This window comes from Crocodylus porosus, unplaced genomic scaffold, assembly GCF_001723895.1.
Source record: "Crocodylus porosus isolate Cpor-Errol unplaced genomic scaffold, CroPor_comp1, whole genome shotgun sequence".
In the NCBI taxonomy this organism is placed as follows: domain Eukaryota; kingdom Metazoa; phylum Chordata; order Crocodylia; family Crocodylidae; genus Crocodylus; species Crocodylus porosus.
In genome coordinates this window covers 106,315,347-106,334,313 of record NW_017728931.1, presented here as the reverse complement: position 1 = coordinate 106,334,313, position 18,967 = coordinate 106,315,347, and positions in this window count along the sequence as shown.

Genomic DNA, 18,967 nt, shown 5'->3' with positions numbered 1-18,967 from the left:
CACTGCTGGAGAAGCAGCATAAACTTTGTGAGGATAGGCAGCCCCTGGGATTGTTCTTGCTAGGTAATATGAGTCCCAGGCATGGCTGAGGGCCGTGGGGCTGGCGTTCCTGAAGGGGGAGACTGGGCCCTTGGGGGTGGGGCCTGAGGGGCTGGAGGGAACATAAGGGAGAGCCAGGAGTCCACAGCCCTCACTTTGGCAATGTCTTCTAACCCCTGGCCCAGCAGCTGCCTCCCATCCCTGCCCCACAGCTCTCTTAGAGTGGGTCCAGGTTCACCCACATGCCCAGGTCTTACATGGAGAAGTCCCTAGTCTTCACTCCTGAGTCTGGAAATTAGTGTGCCAGGTCAAAAGCCCCCTATCCCATGCCTCCTCTCCAAGGTTTTGTGTTTGTTGCATTCAACCCTTCAGCATTTTCCCTGATCCCATCCTCTCCCCTGTCCTAACCACTCCTTCCAGGTAATTTTGCCCCTTTCACAAACCTCTCCCATCCCCTCCATAAGTTTGCTGATTTGTGTCAATAGGAAAAGGGACCAAGCTGAGATACTGGCAATGTTTGATGGATTTTCTTTTATTAAAAATGAGAAAAGTTTGTCAGTTGAAACCTTATAAACTGAGGCATATCTCTCCGTCATGTTGCCTTCCCCCCACATCCCAGTTTATGCCCCTGGTGGGAGTGGGGAAGGGAAACAGTGTCCAGGTAGCATGGGTTGTGGGAAGCACTGCCTAGGATACAGGGCCAATGGAGCCCAGGGCAGGAGCTCCATAAGGTTCTAGGGCATGAGCACTCACAGTCCTCTGGCCTATTTATCCAGGAAGGACTCCCAATCCTTAAGGGAGAGGAGGTAGTCACCAGGACTTTACAGATCCAAACTGCCTTCTGGCTGTCAATGTAACAATGTCTGCTAGGGGTAGTTAGCTTTATGATGGTGATGGCCACCCACCTCTCTTGAGTGAAGGGTGGCAACATGCTGACGTCCTGGTGTGCAATGTTGTGGGGACAGCTGGACAGCAATGCCCATTAGAGGCCCTGGCATATGTGGAGGATCTGAACCCACTGTTCATTGCCCCATGTGCCCAGGACAATCTGTTCCCACCAACTGGTGTTGGTAGCACAGGCTCAGAACTGGCGCTCAATATTCTGGAGGTGGTGCCAGAGCACCCAAGTGTTCATGGAGTTGTTGCAGAAATCTGCTATGGTTCGTTTCTCGGGAGGCGAAAAAAAACTCTCAGTCACAGACACACTCCATTAGCAATACAAAAGGTATATATTTGCAAATAGGGTCAGAGAGAGAGACAAAAGATCAAACACTCTGCCCGCGGGGAACACTTCTCAGCAGGCTTTTATCCCCTCTCTCCTGAGCACGTGTACAGAAGCAGGAACTCTTACAACTCATTTCCGGTTCATACAAACATGTATGTGAATACGTCACATCATACATCGCATGTGTATTATAATTAACTACTTAAGTATGCGGGGCGGATAGGCTTATATGCATTAGCTTATTACGCATGCTTAGAAAGAACTCGAGGTTATACAAGGTTCAAGCTCAAGGCTAAGATGGCAATTATTCTTATCTAGCCTAAGAAATGTGGGAGCCATGAAAGAAAGTGTGATTTAGTGTAACAAAGAGATAGTAAATTTGCAGAACAAAGAGAGAGTGATACCTTAGTACAAAGAGCCCTTAGTGTCCTCCCCTCCAACCCCCTCCTTCTTACACCGGGGAGACAAGGAGCTGTGTTTTTCTAACAGCACTATTGATAATGCATTTTTAATAATATTTCTAACAGAGTCTTGGGTTACCTCATTCTCATTGGCCACATCAAAGTCAGTGGCCCAGGATGTATGAAGGGAGCAGGGTGTGGTGGGTGGCTCTGCACAGGACCTCTGGCTGCTGGTATGGAGGTATGAAGCCACCTGCCATGGTGATCAGCTGTCCCATCATGTCCAGGTGAGTGCAAGTGATGTCCTGCAGCCTCCAACAAGAGTGACACAGCTCCTGGGTCTCCCTACTTGGATGCCAGGGCAGGATATCGGCTGGCAGTGACAAAGAGCACATACAACTCAGAACAGAAGGCTCTCTCTCTGAGGCTCTTCTGGAAGCCCATGGCTGAATACAAGGGAGAGTCCACAGAGACATGTCAGGTTGTAGAGAGATGTGCTTGAGCATGCTTGGCAGCCCATAGAAGTCTCCAGGCCAAGGAGTGCATGTTGAGAGGCATGCAAGAGTGCCCTCAAGCTGCTGGCTTCAGCCAGTGTGGGCAACCTGCATATGCCCTACTGTGTTCCCCTCCCACCCCCTCCCCAAGGATAAGTATATGTACTGTTCACTGCCAATCTAATGTAGACCACTTTACAGAAAACCTCACAGGGTAGATCAATTCTTCCTCAGGTTTTTGAACATCTGTACTTAGCCTAAGAGATAGTATTTTTTTTGCACTCTCAGTGCTTAAAGAGACTCTTTTAGGTTAAGGAAATTAAATATTAGAGATACTCTCCAACTTTAGACAGTTACATTATGTGGAAAACTCTAAGTACAAGAAATTTGGATAAGTTTCAGAAAAAAAATTCTATCTCAGGTGATACTTCAAGATGTACCCCCTCTCCAGTTGAAGGGATCGGTGCACGAGTGCTGTGGGAGGCATAGGGACACTCTTTCCCCTATAGAGGAGAGCCAGATCACCAATGGGGACTGAGCATGTTGGGTAATATCTTCGGGTTCTTTCTATACTTGCCTGCCACAACTTGGATTTAACAAGAAAAGGAAGGAGAGCAGTGAGTTGTTGAAATCCTTGATCAATGAATAGTACCCAGATGTTACATGCTCAAATTATAAGATTATTTTTCAAAGTAGCAAATACAGTGACAATAGCCTTGCCAATTACTTTATTGGCAAAGGCAGTTGGTTTAAAGGTGAGGAAAACCCCCAGTTGTAACTTTCAAAGATATGTTGTTTAAACTCATCTTAACTGCTAATTGCCTTATTAGCAGAATGCAATCTTCACATCTTTCACTCTTCATCCACAGCTTGTGCCGGGAGCAGTTCTCTGCAGCTCCCACAAGTTTCCTATATTCTAAATAGTTGTTGTCCCAGAGGGGTCAGGGACTCATCTGTGTCTCTATTCCCCCATGTGTCATCCCAGAGACACTGTCTTTTACTTGGCTCTCAGCCAAGCCAGTTTCTGCCACCTCGCTGTCCCTCCAGACTCACCACAGCAGCACGATCCTTTGTAGTAGTGTCTGTCTGGGTCTGACCTGCTGTGTTGTCAGGAAATCCAGAGCTCCTGGCATCCTATCAAGTCACAAGTTAGACTTCTTTGTCTTGTTCATCTCTCCTGAGTGTTGATTAACCCCATGTTCCTCTTCTGGCACCTGAAGGTGATCAGTGAATGTCCTGCTGCCAGTTTTATCTCCAGTTTTCATGGGCTAGTCATCCCACCTCTTTCCAGGTGTGAAATCCTCTCCACCTGGCAGGGTGCATTCAGAGGTCACTCCTCCCAGAACTAGCCCAAGTAACAGGGCTCCTGCTTGAGTGCCTGTTACAGGGACTTAACCATATACCTTTTAATGAAAAAACAGTGGTGGGAACATAACATATATAAACCAGGGGGTACAAGGGACACTACAATGCCCCAAGAAGATGGGATTCAATAAAGGTTAGGCATTCACATTTTGTAGACATATTAATCCAGTTAACCTAAGACAGATTTAACAAAGTATAAAACACAAACAACACAACAAACAATACTGGTTGGCAAAATATAAAATACACAAAACACAAAACACCAAATATCATGAGATATAGTGTGCAGGAACCTGGAAGGGCAGAGGGAAGAGAGGGAAAACACAATGCCCCTCTCCACTCTGTCAGGGACTCTAACCCTGACTTCCCAGGTCCGTTGTCTGACCGCAAGAGACAGGCAACACCAGCAAGGTCTTATCTCAAAGCTCTTTACTGAAGCATGCATACAACAACAAAGAGCAGCCTATCTCCTCCAAGAACCAGCCCCCCCTTGATAACAAGTAAGCAAGTTTATATAGACAGTTTTGCATCACAGATTCTACACCTAATTGACTCAACCCCCATGGTTAGTTAGAAACTTCTAGTGCGCATGCCTAGCTATGTTGAGGAGTCCATGACCCCTTGCGGAGGCGATTTATAGTTTACAGACAAGATGCTTGCACAGGCAGGAATTTTCCACTGTGAAAGAAAACAAGATATCAGGTCAGTGTGAGAAACTCTTAATTGTTTCAAACTGGTTTTTGGCTACATGCTTGTTTTGAAATGCTAACTAATAGGGAGGAGGGCTACATCCTTGATTGCTTCAGACTTCAAGGCGACTAGGATTTTGTCATCCCCTAGTCTTATTAGGCTGTGGCCTTGAAGTGCTGAGTCTGCTTTGTAGTTAACTTCTACACTATTACCTATGGTCTTGTTAGTTAATTTCTACAGCTACACAATAAGAGGCTTTGAGCAGTTCTTATGCATAAGTATCTTCCTTATCATCAAACATGCAACTTTCTTTTCAGCACTGTTACTTATGCTAGTGGGTTCAAGGTGCGGTGACCCACTCTTGCTTATCAGCTCACATTCCTGTTGCTATGTTGTATCCAGAGAGCTTGTGATTATCTTTTTTTTCAGCTTCTCAGCAGTATTTTTCTTTGTGGGCTTTTGGGCCTGCTCCCAAATATCCTATCAACTCCAACAAGAATTTCTCCCCAGTCACTTCACTCACCCCTACCTTCGCCCATGTGGCACTTGAACTCAGCTCTCCCACATTGTAGGCAAAAACTCTACCAGACAGCCACCATTGTTGGGACTGCTCTGAGCTGTTAGGCCTTTTGACCTTCCAGAAGCCTCTACTTCAAGTTGAGCTGCCCTGACTCTTGCTGGAGAAGCAGGAAGCAGAGCTGGGAACCTCTTGGATCACCATGCAACTTCTTGCTAGAGCCAGGAACCTCCTTCGGCCAGCTGCAGCCTCTCACTGGGGATTCTGGAGCCCAGCAGGGAGCCTCTCCAGCCAGCCACATGCTGCACTGCTGAGAGTTCTACCACTGCCTGCAGGTCCTGCTCCTTCAGGCTCTTCTGGGGCAACTGCTCCTGCCCTGCTGGCCCAGCTTTTAGAAACTCCTTCCTCATCATCCCTCCTTGGTCTCCCTGAGTCAGCTGTGCTGCCCCTTTTATCCCCCTCCAGGTTACCCAAGGGGCTAATCAGGGGACATGGAGGGTGAGTCTCCAGGCCTGATTGGTGAGGAAAGGGAATCCCAAGCCCTCCAATAATTTTTTACCCTTTCAAAACCTCTGGACCAAATCACTACCAGCTAGCCCATCATAAAATAATCTACACTTTTCAATAGTTACAGAAATCTGCTGATCTTTTGGGATTTGCTTAATAATATTCAAAGTCGTGGATCCATTCTGATCCTCAGTGCTGCCTTGGTTTAACTATAGTGCTCATTTCATGCTTGGCTCTATCTCTTCTGCTATACTAAATATCTAGGAGTGGAGCTGAGTATTCAACTCTTGGTATACAACATATTAAATGAATATTTCCTTTTTTCACAGTCTGTGATCCTTACAAATTTTTCACTACTTGAAATTATTCAGTGAATAATGTATGGAATAATGTGCAGGTTATTGATTGGAAAATATTCACTGTAAAATTTCCTTTGTGCAATTAATATTTCAGCTTTGTGACTGGTCAACCAAGTCAGATGGTTTTCCAAGACTAGAATACTTAAACTTTATATACTGCTACCTCTTCCATCTGAAACAAAATTTGCTTTACTCTTAAATTAATTTTCACTATTAGCCCTGAAATATTTTGTGCATTTTTTTTAACATATAAAACTTAGCATGCACAAGTAGCAATAAAAATCAAATTAGGAGTCTTAAAAGTAAGTAAAAGTGAAATTCTGTTGAAAAATAATAGAATAATGTGTTTCTTGTTTGTACCTATTCTGCCTAACAGTTATACTTTCCAACTCAGATCTCATAGAGTTTTATCTACTTCCCTAACTCTATGAATAGTGAATGGTGAAACATCCATAAGTCTACAGATTCACTGCATGATCTATTATAAAACTACAAAAACAAAGGGATTACCCTTATTAAGCATCTTTTCCTTATCGAGAATTGTGATATACATATTTTCCTTGAATATGACAAACGTAGCATTTGTAAAACTGAATATCTGTGGCAACATTTTGGACTAAAATTTGGACATTTATTTACCATGGAAAGATAGTTAGCCATGGTAGTCTGAAATCAGGCAGAAGGCAAGGCAAGGTGGCACTATAGAGACTAACTTGTTTAGAAAGGCATAAGCTACCATAGGCTACAGTCTATTTTGCCAGATGCTATGAGTAGACTTACAGAGAGCAGAGATGCTACATAGACATGAAGAAAGTAATTTAAATGCAAAGGCTACAGAAAAGGGAAGGAAAGGAGTTGGGGGGTAGGGTGCGCAGCTGAGAGAGGCAAAGGCAGGCTTGAAGAGATCAAAAGGGATATACAAAACAGTTAACCCACTGGGGGACATAAGAGTTTTAAAAAGCTAGTCTAGGTAAGAATCCAGAAGCTCTGTTAAGAGATGACAATCCATAATCTCTATTCAGTTGATACTTAACATAATGATTTCTTAACAAACATCATCAGTCTGTGGATTTCTTGTTCTACAATTTCACATTTAAACTAATTTTTAAAGTGTTATTCTTTAAAAACAGTTACTCTGAGGTCAGTGATGTGAAGGAAAATTTGGGAAAAGTTCATGAAAGCGTATACCTTTCTGAATCATTTAGTCTCTAAGGACTCATGTACATGCCATGATTATTGCCCTTTCATACACTGCAACTGCGTGTTTGTTTGCACAGGTGGGATTTCTCAGCACTTTTTTCCCAGTCTTTCTTGTGCATTAAACTAAAACTCCTCAATGTAGTTTAGTTTGGCTTGCTGGGATTTAAAGTGTCACATCCATGGATTCATTGTATGCAAATACAAAGGCACTCAAAGACATGTAATGAGCCTCTTTGTCTACCAGATGGCTCTGCGACTTTCTGAGGTTCCCCCCTTCAAATTGCTTTCACTTTCAAATTGATTCCACTTTTTTTTTCTTGTGTGGTTTTTCTTTTATTTTTTTCTTGTTTGCCAGCTCCCTGCTTCCACGGCTGTGTGGCAGGACACAGGCACAGGCTGGGTGTGGGGCCCCAGGCTAGGGGACAGTGCTGTCCCGCTCTCCTGTGGTGCCAGCTAGGGACCCAGCTTAATTAATTTAAAAACCTAGTTTGTGTAAACACAGATGCAATGCTCCACGGGTTAATTCATTTGAAAACCTAGTGCGTGTAAACACAGATGTGAAGCTGCAAGATAAACAAGTTTAAATTTTATAAACCTATTTAATTTAATGAGGATTCAAACCCATAGTGTGTACAAGTGCTCTAAGGTTCTACTCTGCCCTGCCTTCTGCTATTTACTTAGTGACATTCATAAAACATCATGAGGCTTTGCAGGTTTTCTGTAAATCTTTGGTAGGGCACAACCAGAACTTGAGCAGTAGTGAAACAATAATTTAGTGTCAGCTAAATAGCTCTACCAATGACCCAATATACTATTCAAGCATACTCTGAAATATATTGGAGTTCAGGTAAAAGTCTAATTCAAATTCACAACTCAGTGAGAACACTTCTGTGGACTTTGATTGGGCTTAAGGAGAGCAGGGAATAAATATACTGAGGTTTCCTTTTTGATTAATCTAGATAGCTGTATGTATAGAGAAAAATCTACATTTTTGACTGTCATGTCATGACTTCTGAGTTATGCATTTTATTGGCTATTACTGAAATTTCTGAATTATGAAAATAATATATATTCTAGATTTAATACCTAACCTTGAGCAACTAATGGAGCTGTCAGCTAAGTACTGCAAGATGTAAAAGAAAAGCATAAAACACTTGGAAAAAAGATTAAATATCTTTGTTTCTAGAAGACTTCTCAAACATCATTTGTCTTAAGCGGAAACAGATTTAACCATGAAAAATCTCTCATAATGTAAACTGCTGTCACACAATAAATTATATGAAGCTTACATAAGGATCTGGGTTAAACAATTATATATTTCTTTTCTATAGAGCAATTTGTTATACTACTGACTCACTTTGGAAAATAAGAAATTGTACATTCTGATAAGAAGGAAACACAAATGTGAAGATGAATTTGCTGTATAAACACAGAAACTAAAAGGAAAGCACAGAAAGTTTAATTTCTTATTACTTGTGCACGCACACATATACAACAGTGAAATGAGTTAACCTCTGAGTCGGCTGTCATGCACACCAACTCTATTGAAAATAATGGAGTTACTGCCTGACATATTGAGATAGAGTACAATGTGATATATCACATAAAATGCTAGACTTTAGCCTTTACAATAGTCTATTAAAAATATTTAAAAGTCTATTAAAACTGTTTCTAAACATTGCATATGCAAAAAAAAATTAAACAGGATATGGCCACAATTATTCTGCCTTGAGAACTAATGAAAGACAGCTATGTGGCATTGTTGTAATGCCCTCTGAAACTTGATGCATGTTTTACTATAATGAATGCTTCTATGGGAAAAAAATCTTTTGACTTGAATAACTTAACAGGAAGATTTTTTTCCCCAACAAATAACAGTTGGAGTAGTGTCTCCCCTTATCATGATGGCCTACTTCTTTTTAAGCTGCTTCAGTCCTCTTGTCACTCTCCTCTTTTTAAGTTAATCTGTTTGTTAATTGTAAAGTACCCTGATCCTTTGTTGGGAAGGATAGCATATAAACTAAATAAATGAATACATTGATTTTTTTTCCCCATCAGTAATTGCCAAAGCTTAAAACCAATCACTTTCTTTGCCTATAATGATACTTTGCTAACAGAAAACTGACTATGTAAGCGTGATGATGCAATTTTAGTGCGGCAGTGACTACTAAACCTCTAGTCCAATGAGTGACTAATTTTAGACTCAGATAATAAGCTGTTTTTGAAAAAAATAGATCTTTACCAATTTAGATATGACCGGTATGAACAAAAGATTTCCAGAAGCTTCAGAATGTGCCTGTTAGTATAAATGGAACACCTTACCTTCTGACAAACCTAACTTTTGAGTGCTAATTACCTATTACAGAGTTTAGAGTCTGTCTTCATTTGTAACATGAGATCTGAACATTTCATAGTTGTTCTGGAAGCTTTAAATGTTTGGATTTGATTATCAAATACTTGCATAACAAGAAAGGAATGAAGTGTACAGTCATACCTCGGCCTACTTTATACAAGACAAAGAATGCTGTACTGTTTCTGCGGCACCCCCTGGCAGCACCTCCACAAAACACACCTCCACTGATTCATTACACGAGATCCCTCCTGAGCATGTGCGCATGGATTGGAGGTGGGAAGGTTCTAGAATAGCTAAACTTTCTACCTCGATGACGTCAGTGACCCACTTCCATGTGGGGAGCCTGCGCAGTAGGTTGTGTGGTGCAGCAGAGTGCCGTGTGCTACACCGGAGTGACGAGAGCGCAATGGTAGGGTGCCGTGTGCACGTGAGTATGGCTGGTGAGAAGAATGTGGTTTTGGTGAGTATTTACGGAACCCGGAGGCACAATTTGGCACGCAAATGAAATATGGATACTTGAGGGTATTTGAGGTTTGAATGGTGTGTGAGTTTACTTGGTTGGTGATCATACCTGCGTGTCCGAGGCATATGAGCAGTGACTGTGACAGTGAGAGAGAGAGGGGTGACTTATTGGATCAGATCTTAATTGGATACTTACCTGTAAAAGCGTTATTAGATCAGGGCTGGGATCATCCATTGGATTGGTAATTATCACCCTCTCCTCCCTCTCGGTCTGAGACCCCCTGAGGGAAAAGCCTGAGGGCCTGACTGTCACCACAGCTCAGGGAGCCTATGAAGGCCCCAGTGCTGCCCTTTGCTGCTCCCTGGCAGGTCTGGTTATGGGGCATTGCAGTTAAACAGTGAATATAGTTAACGCTTGGTGTTATGTACATTTCCTACTGTGAATCTTGTTTTTATTGTGATTGTGAGTTTATAAAATACTTTTGAACTTTATTGGAGCCCTGGTGTATTTGTAGAGTATATGAGGGCAGGCTGTAGCTCTGTGTATATCCCTGACCCCAAAATCCACCCCTAACAGAGATAACACACGAAAGGCCCTGGCTGTCTGAGAAAGCCTAACAACCCTCCACCCCTTAGATTTATCACAGGTGGTCAGTGTCCAGGACACCCAGAGGTCTCTGCTTTTCACACCTACTCTATACAACTTGCACATGGTAATCCCTAGAATGAGGCAGATAACCTGCCCCCACAATTTCCTCTCCCCCATGCCATTGCTGAGTGATTGGAGCTGCACTTGCCTCAGCCCTGAATTTTTTATGTACAGAGTGAGAGGGCAGTTATGTGTGTTTCTCAAGTGTTCCTAGGAGCATCATGGAAGAGGTATAAATTTGACATTAGAAACCCAATCCAGGAAACATTTAATCATGTATCAGTTTAAGCATGTGAGTAGTTCCGTTGAAGTCAATCGACCAATGCTGAACGCACTGTAATATAACAGGATCAAGACTTAAAAGTGTTTTTCTTTTCTTTTCTTGCATTTCCATTCTCCTGATTAATGGGGGATTTCATCTGTATTGTACCAGAGTTGTCAGCTGAAAAATTTCAGGACAAAGTAAAGACTAGTTTAATGTTATTAAAAATATAGACTCATTGAATAAAACTGAACTAATTGTTTAAGTTAAAAAATATGTAAAGCACAGCAATAGATTAGGTTTTAGCAAAAAAAAAAAATGGAGTACTGTTTTGTTAAAATGGGATGCAAATAGGAACTAGATGGTTCAGGAGATTAGTGCAGGTCACCAATTCCAATTTAGCTCAGGTTTTGAGAGACCAAGATAAATTATAATCTGAAAACTGCTTTACTACTGTCTGCAAAATATATTACCAGAGTTCTTTTAGTTCAGTTACCTGTGGACAGACACTTACATCACAACTGACATGACTATAGCATCTACTGACACTCAACACAGAAGTCAAGGATTTGATGGACACCAACTGCTGTAACCTTTTAGAGGTGTGTCATAAGGCCTACCCCCTGTTACTTTTAGAGAGAATGAGGGCAGCATTAGGTAGCTGCCAGGCACTGCTACTACTGAGCTGCCAAGAGAGTCAACAGAAGGGGGTTAGGAGTCATAGCTGCAAGGCAGTTAACAAGCTGCAACCCATAGACATGGTTCAAGCAGGAGGAGGATAGAGTACTGAAGCACAGACAATTATCTAAGTAATCTAAGTGGTTATGGCACAGCCACAGAGCTATTGAGAACTGTTTGAGCCCAGTTAAGAAAACTAGAGAACATGTGAGTAAAAGGGGGTGTAGCCCAAGGCACTTGGGCTGTACAGGGTAGTCAGAGTCAGGACACAGAAGAGAGAAAGGAGCTCCCTGCAAATGCTACAGAGGAGTCCTTGCAGCCCTGAAGAAGGAGTCCCCAGGCGTGAGGCATGTGAGTAACCCAGAGGGGACTGTGGCTGCAGGGCTGGTGCCCACCAACAAGCAAGAAACCCAGAAGGGTAGAAACTGGGACCAGGTAGAAGTGGGGAGAGCCTCAGCCAGAGGAAAATCCCAGGGTATAGTTGAAAGTGGGAGGGAAAGAGTCTTAAGGAAAAGTAAACCTTAGGCTAGACAGACTATATAGACTTACGTTTTATTCCTCCAGGCCCCTACTGGCCTGAAGTGTGACTGTCCAAACTTGAGCTAGCACTAGCACCCTTCAACATTTGTGCATCTCACAGTGTAAGGTATAATAGGAAAGTATAGGAGATAGATGTCTAAGTTAATTTGTTAGGAGCTTATTTTATCTGCTGTGGCTCAGAGTAAGAGGGCAACTTAATACACATTTCTCAATAGGTTGCAGCAGCAAAAGGGGTGAAGAAAGAATGTATTGTACAAGCAAACACCTTTAGAAACGACCAACTCAAACCCCACATGGATTCCTGGATTCATTTGAGTAAGTGAAACCAGCATCGGTGGAGAAATTAAGCATGCTAATATGATGCATAATGTAAAACCATACCAAACATTTACTGTGTTTAACATCTGTACTGTTAAAGTTAAAGAGAGAACAGTTTGTTATACAACAACAACAGTTAGAAGTCAGTAAGATAAAGTCCCCATATGGACAATTGAGGGTTGAACATCTAGGGTTCAGCTAACTGAGAATGTACTGCAGTTTACAGGACTGAACTCTGGCAAACTAAAAGATATTGTAAAACAGCATGAGAGGATATAAGTAGCCCTTTCCACAGAAAAGACAGAAAATGGGAAAGGAGTGAAGTAAGTTGAGAGTCAGCAACATCTGTTGCCTTGCAGCCAACCTCAAGGCTAGTGCTCACAGTGGGAGTCTTTGATTTTGGAGGGAATAGCAGAGATGTCTCTGTTGCATCACAAAGAAGGGTAACTCTTGTCATCAAAGCTAAGTGGACTCTTAAAGACAGGGCTTCCCTTGCATGTGGATTTCACTTGAATGCCTCCTTACATAGAACTAAGAAGAGGCCTTAAACAGAATTAAGAAAATGCTGGATGCTGGAAGTGGAAGAGGAACTATGGAAAAAATCCTGGTCCTGCCCTGTTCATTTTCCCTTTTAGCATGTATTCCCAACCACTGAATGACACTATCCTTATAGTGGACAATATAGATCTATGGCAGGAACAGGCAATGTCTAGCCTACTGGCTGGATTGGGTCTATAGTGGACTCCATTTCCTAGCAGCTCTTGCTCCATGGAAAACAGCCCTAGCAGCACTGGCAGGGCATGCAAGTGGGCAGGGAGCTGCTTTGGGGCCCTGGATCTTGCAGCAGTGACAGTGTGGTCCAGAGCCGCAGTCTGCTGCCTGCATGCCCCTGCCCAAGGGTGTGGAGATAGCGGATTGCAGCTCTACCCCAGCTCCAGACCACACTGTCACTGCTGCAAGATCCCAGCCCCAAAGCAGCTCTCCACCCTCAGTGCTTCTGGGGCCATTTTCCATGTAAACTCTGGCTCCATGCTGTCATGTTGCTACCACTACTGGGGTCTCCATGGAAACTGGCCCCAATAACATGAGCAGGGGCTGCTGGGAAATGGAATTTGGCTGCCAGCCGGACCTACCATTTTGCCCACCCCTGATCTATGGTCTGACCCAGTAACTGGGAGTTCTTATGTCAAAATGTTATGCACGGTTTAAAGTAGTTAGTTCCCAAAGGTTTCTAAAAGGCTGGGGGCGTGGTGCATGTCCCAATGAGCTAGTGCTCCCAGATTGGCCTTCTCCATAGTCATGCCCGAATCTACGCTGGAATTACATTTTACTTGGAAACAAAAAGAAGAAAAAGAGAGAAATTCTACATAAAAGGGATATGGAACATTCACCATTGATATTATTCCAGCTTGTGCCAACCAGTTGAATGCTATTTGGTAATGCCAAATAATTGGCCAGGAGAGGAACTAAATCCAGTACAGGATTCATTTGAAGATGCATGCATTCATTCTTGAAAGAACAGAATTGAATTCATGCTGTTTTTTTAAAGTGTGGCCATTGGCAGATACGGGGGATGCTCAGGAATGGGGTATACATGGAAATTGCCCGGCTAGGAAATTGCCACCATTCATACACATGCCCTCAACTAAAAGAGGGAAGGCCTGTCTTCCAAGGACTGTGACTATTTCTCAGTAAACAGATTCAATTCTGCCTCATCTTGCTTTATTTTATCTAGTCCCAAAACTTCAAAAGTTTCACCAATCCCTAATAGGAATTGTTATGCAAACATGTTTCGTGACATTTAAATAACTATATCCTATAATGCAAATGTAGTTTTCACTAAACTTTGAAAATAGTTAGCAGTTGTTGCTGTTACTAACTATATATTTCTACATTGTTCATTACAGTGCCATACTGAGATACCTGAAGTAGTTCTAAATGAGCTAGCTCAGGTATCTGAACCAGTATAGATACATTAGCACGGCATTATGCCCAGGATAGTTAACCCAACAGCTATGTTGCTTCAGTACCTAAAGTAGTTAGAGTGTTTCTACAAAGCAATGTATTGCACAGTGTAGAAATAGCTTTATGATAATCATAGAAAGGCAAGTTTTGCATTTGTCATTGTTATCATACAGATTCCAAAACTATCATGTCCATAGCCTTCATATTTTGGTGCTTAATTCCCTTTGAAAATCATTTACCTTTTACAGTCTGGGCCTTCATATAAGGAAAGATGTCGCTAGTGTCAAATCAAAACAACATGATGTTCCCAAGACTATCTGTGTAAAGTATGTTAAGCACTTTTTTTCTCTTTCTTGGAATAATTCAGGGACTGTTGTCTGTCATAGGAATTTTTAGCCCTAGAGGAAAAACACTGAAAAGAATTTGTTTCAACTTTGTGTGTTTAGTAAGACTGGCTACCTTGAAAAAGCAGATAAAACACTAGGTTTCCATCTAAATAAAAAAAAGTGTTTAGATATGTTTGGCAACTGCAGAAATTAAAGTAAAATTTAACCAATGAAATGTAATCTTGTGGCATTCACTGGAATTGCCAATTAAGCTGAAATCAAACATTAATTTAGTCACCAGGATAAACATTTGAAAATGTCAGAATGAATATGTTTTCTTGCTTTATGAATTGTTACTACTGTTTCTCACACGTGTCTATACAGTACAGTAACATTTTCAGTTCTGTTATGATCGTAGGAAATAAAGCTGTATTCAGCGGGAAGAAAATGTGATTTTTATAGGCCATGAGAGAGAGAAAAAAAAAATTAAGCCTGCTGAAGCTAGAAGTAGACATAGGCTAGCTTGACATTTAAACTAGTTATGTTCCTAACTCCATATACCATATTTTCTTCTATTTTATGTGCCTCCAAATAAGAGATTCACCTTGTTTTGAGAAGGCTGAATGAACCAAAAATTATCTTTCCAGGCATAGCTGCACAGACTGCACAGAGTCTATCTACAGCTCATTTGCCCTCCCCTTTTTACGCAGCCAAAAGCTACTTCCAACTCAAGACTGGCTGTGAAAAGGTTAAAAATGTAACTGCTGCTGAAGATTTGGACCTCTTATCATGTGGCCAGCAGAGAGAAGTGGGGCAAGGGAACTAGGGGGGAAGCAGCAGCCAAATTACAGACTTCCCATGCTTCTATTCCATGCAGAAAATCAACTTCCCTACTTAAGACATGTACTTCACTTTTGGAAGGCTAATTTTTGGGAAAAGGGTGGGTGTGCATGATATCCAAGTAAATAGGATACAACAGGGGTTTCCAACCTTTTTTAACAAGTGTACCCCTTCTGTCTCAAATTTTCAGCTAAGGTACCCCTTTATATTTTTTCTTGTTTTTAATGTGCCACCTGTGACCCTGCAGCAGGAGTACATGAGCCCTTCATGGCACAAGGGGAACCAGCCCCAACTTCAGCCGCAGCCATTGCCTGCTGGAGTAATAATACTGCTGCACCCCTGGCTTCTCCCAGGCATGGCTAACTGCACGTATCAAACAGGCCTGAATCGTGCCCTGTGTTATGTCTGTCAGGGGCATAGGCGGTGGAAAGCCAGGGCTAATGGGGCTTAGCCCCTGCCAAATGCAGGCAGCCCAGACACAGGCTCTGAGTGGCTACAGCAGGGCAAGCTGGAGGGACACACACAGACAGAGAGAAGAGCCACAGCCTGCAGTCAGCTGGGAACTCAGCCTGGCCTTGCCCTGTGTGGAGCAGCACCCAGTAACTAAATGTGTTGATGGGAAGAGGTGTGGGGGGGGGCAGATAAAGGCCCCTGGGGGTAGTGACTAGGGCCCCAGCGCAGGTCATGGGATACTTGGAGCCTGGGCAGCTCATTCAGGGGTGCGGGGGGAAGGGGAGTACTCTCGCTGCCATGTGCACCCCCAGGGCGGGCACAGGGGCACGTGCCCCCTGGATCTGTATGCAGGGTAGAGGCAGCTGCTACCGAGGGCTGTGCTCTGTACCTCACTGCTTGTGGCCTGGGAGCAGCGTGATGCCACATGCCTCCTGGGTGCTGGCTGCACCACCTGCCCAGAGGTGGCAGGCACATGGCATCATGTGGCTGCTGGGACACCAGCAGTGGGAGCCATCTCCACCCTGTACACATATCTGGGGGCACATATCCCCTGTGCTTGCCCCAGGGCTGCATGTGGAATCAGGAGCCCCCTCCTCACACCCCTGGATGAGGTGCCTGGGCTCCAAGTGTCCCATGACCCATCCTGGCCCCAGGGCACCATTCACCCTAGCCCCTACCCCACTCCCTGCCTCACTACAGGGACTTCAATTTGCCCCCCTTGCCCTTCCCCATTACAGATCTTTCTGCTGTGGGGGAGTGTGCATGCATGCATACTCAGCCCCCACAAATCATATTTTCTTCCTTTGCCTATGTAGGGTCAGGGGCTGTGTGGCCACCGACCTGCCTACCACAGCACTCCCAGGAGCAGGGCCTGGAGAGGGTGAAGGCAGCAGCACCGCCTGTCCGCGGGCCACACAGGTGCTGGCCAGAGACCAGGGGCTCACATGTGGCAGGCACCACCACCCCGCACCACTGTTGCTCCCCTTGGCTGCGCACTATGCCGCTTTCCCATAGCCAGCCACATGTGAAGCGGTTGACGGGTCTTGTGCCTGGCCACTTACGTGCCACCAGAGGCAGTCACAGAATGCACTCCCCCGCTCCACCTTTTAGACCCTCTCGGCTCCATGGGATGGGGGTGGCTATGGTGTCTCCTTGCAATTAGCTATTGGCTGAGGGTGGCTGCCGGGCAGCCAATCAGGAGAGTGAGCTGGGGTGGGGGTCACGGAGGCTACATGGGACCAACAGGCCTGGCACAACCCTCCCCCTGCCCCAGGTAAGAGGAGAAGTGTGGGAACACACTGGGGGAGATGTTGCTGCCATGCCCTGGGGCACGCTCAGTCCCCACCCACCCACTCACGCACCTCCATATCCCACTGGCATGAAGTGGCCTATGTACCCCCTACAACCTTTTTAAGTACCCCCGGTTGACAACCACTGTGATATAAGCATTTTAAAAAGTGAACCATTTTCAGTGGTTCTGAGGATTTGTATGTTTCTCTTGGTGCTGCTGGTGCTACACACATCTGAAAATCTCACCTATGTATAAGCACTTAAATATAGGTTTTAAGCCCTACATTTAAGCAGTCAAGTTCAGGAAGGTTGTCTGTAATGCCTCTGAGAGTACTTTTACATATGCCTGGTTGGGTGGGGGCAGCACTTCAATTAGAACAGCTCTTAGAGCCATTTGAATTAAAGCACCACAGCATCTCATGTATCAGTGTCCCTGCACTTCAAAATGGCAGCAGGAGCACTTTAAAGCTAGTCAAACAAATTTTAAGTGCTCCTGCTACCATTTTGAAGCGTGGGGGTGCTGATGCACAAGACACGGGAGGCTGCTGGAGCGAGGTAATTACCACGCTCCAGCAGACTTGATTAATCTAGTCTGCTCCAACATGCTGTAATTACAGAGCATCACTCTTAATTACAGTGCATCCACACTTGTATACAGGCACTAGCAGTAATTACTTATTTAGTGTGAATTGTACTCACTTTATCTAAAAGTAGGCCAGTGCCAAGGCTACACTATTGTTGCAGAGATAGTGGTAGAAATGACAGGTAATAAGAAGCCTAAGCATGGGACAAAACCTGTTGTGTAGGTATGGTTCCCTTTAGCATGGCAAAGACAACTAGTTCCCTAGAGAGCCTACAATTTAAAGATAAGATGAGATGGACTGACAGATAGGAAGCACAGGCAAACAATGAAACTATACTATACTGCTTTCATGGTAGCCAGTCTCATTCTCCCAGTGGTACCTGTCCCATGGCTGCCCCCTTTAAGGTCACATTGCTCTATATGTGCTGTTCAGATAGAATTCCCAATAAGCAGATGGTCGACATAAGGTCTAAGGATCACTTATATCCTACTCTAACCCTTGTTCACCTCATAATGAACAGGCTGTTTGAAGAATTCTACTCTGGAAGCACAACCATCCAAAATACAGCTGCCACCTCAGCGTGCACTCTGAACGGGAGGGACTTTGCAAGTCTCTCCATTCCTATTGGCCAACATAAACTGGAAAATCTTCTACTCGTTAATATGAAATAATAATAGCTAGTAGCTGCTAACTGCATTTTCTTTTGTTTTTTCTTACATTATACTCTTAAATATCAGCTTCTTATATTCATTATAGAACTATTTACATATTCTGTCTATATAGAATTCTGTATTTATAATAGGGCCATAATTTGATTAAGAATTGATTAATATGTTAGACTAAAATAAAAAAAAATGTGGCTATTATGATCATGCAGAATGCCATCACTGGCTTTGATTTCAGCGAGAGCCAAAGACACAAGTATCCTGAAGGACTACTCTTTATTTTTCCAAGCAGTTACATGCGTGATGAGTTTTTGTGAGGTAAAACAAAGTTACATGACCACAGCATGAAACTTCTTTTATATAAACCAGTTTGAAATGTTATAAGCATTTGATTTATTAAATATCAAGTGTTAATAGACACATTGGTTAACTAGCCAAAATAGTTACTGTTAATTAAAATCCTTGTATACTGGGAGGTAAGAAAGGACACATTATCAAATGCGTAGGCAGAGGGCATGCTCATTAGTTGCCTCTGAGGCAATAGTCAAAGATTTTATTATTCTGTAACTGACCTTAATGAAGACAAAATAGCAACTAATTTAACAACCCTAATTTATAATACAGTAGCTTACCGTGGCAGAAGTTTATAACTCATGAGAAAATCAGAGCTGGGCATTTAATCCAAAATGATTAGCTTATGAAATACAGGATCCTAGTTATAGCTATATGGACTCCTCTACCTGGTTACCCAATTAAGCAGTGGTGTAACAAGGGGAGTGAGGGGA